Raw genomic sequence first — 1,110 nt, 5'->3', positions numbered from 1 at the left:
AGTTCTTCGTTGCCGTGGAGAGGGAGGAGTGGAAGTTTGACACTCTGTGTGATCTGTACGACACGCTGACCATCACGCAGGCCGTCATCTTCTGCAACACCAAGAGAAAGGTTAGTACTACTGCTAGTACCACTACTGCTACTAGTACCACTACTGCTACTAGTACTGCTACTAGTACTACTACTGCTGTCTACAGGTGACGGTACTCTGCTTCCCACTGATCCCCCTCTTCCTGGGTGGTGTTAAACTATGTCACTCTAAGGAACCGTTAGTAGATCTCTCATGTGGGTTATGTGTGGGCAGCAAAGCCTTCTGGGAGTCAGTCTGGTGTGATGGATTGTGGGGGTTTGAGTAGTTTATTTCTAAAGAAACACAACAACGTATAAAAGGCTCTGTTAGCTTGTAGCTCACGGTATGTCTCCGTAGGAGGCGTTTTTATAAAAAACGGTTGCATCATAACCACGAGACTTACCGTCACATAGTAGAGGAAGTACCGCATAGTACAGGACACGCTAATGTTGACTAGCATGCTAGTTAGCAGGAATTAGCCCAAGCCTATGCTAATGTTGACTAGCATGCTAGTTAGCAGGAATTAGCCCAAGCCTATGCTAATGTTGACTAGCATGCTAGTTAGCAGGAATTAGCCCAAGCCTATGCTAATGTTGACTAGCATGCTAGTTAGCAGGATTTAGCCCAAGCCTATGCTAATGTTGACTAGCATGCTAGTTAGCAGGAATTAGCCCAAGCCTATGCTAATGTTGACTAGCATGCTAGTTTGCAGTAACGCTCAGCAACAGTGGGAAAGAGCTTCTAATGGACTTCCCTGGTCTCCATGGAAACACTTGTTTAACGGTCTATGGCTGCAGGTGGACTGGCTGACGGAGAAGATGCGCGAGGCCAACTTCACGGTGTCCTCGATGCACGGAGACATGCCCCAGAAGGAAAGGGAGTCCATCATGAAGGAGTTCAGGTCTGGAGCCAGGTAGGAACTTCATTAACACACCATCAGGTTACACAGCACCACCAGGTAACACCACCAGGTAACACAGCACCACCAGGTAACACCACCAGGTAACACAGCACCACCAGGTAACACCACCAGGTAACACC

At 48.0% G+C, this 1,110-nt stretch overlaps 1 long non-coding RNA gene across 1 annotated transcript; it reads left to right on the top strand.

The window, feature by feature from the left end:
• On the top strand, window positions 1-934 carry LOC117940558. The gene is made up of 2 exons (XR_004655775.1): window positions 1-110; window positions 867-934. It is a non-coding gene; the product is annotated as an uncharacterized LOC117940558 (long non-coding RNA).
• Window positions 935-1,110: the final 176 nt, after the last annotated feature.

The sequence above is a fragment of the Etheostoma cragini genome, unplaced genomic scaffold (genome assembly GCF_013103735.1).
Source record: "Etheostoma cragini isolate CJK2018 unplaced genomic scaffold, CSU_Ecrag_1.0 ScbMSFa_2727, whole genome shotgun sequence".
Lineage (NCBI taxonomy): Eukaryota > Metazoa > Chordata > Actinopteri > Perciformes > Percidae > Etheostoma > Etheostoma cragini.
Note: the sequence above shows the minus strand (reverse complement) of the source record. Positions and strands in the feature narration are given on the sequence as shown.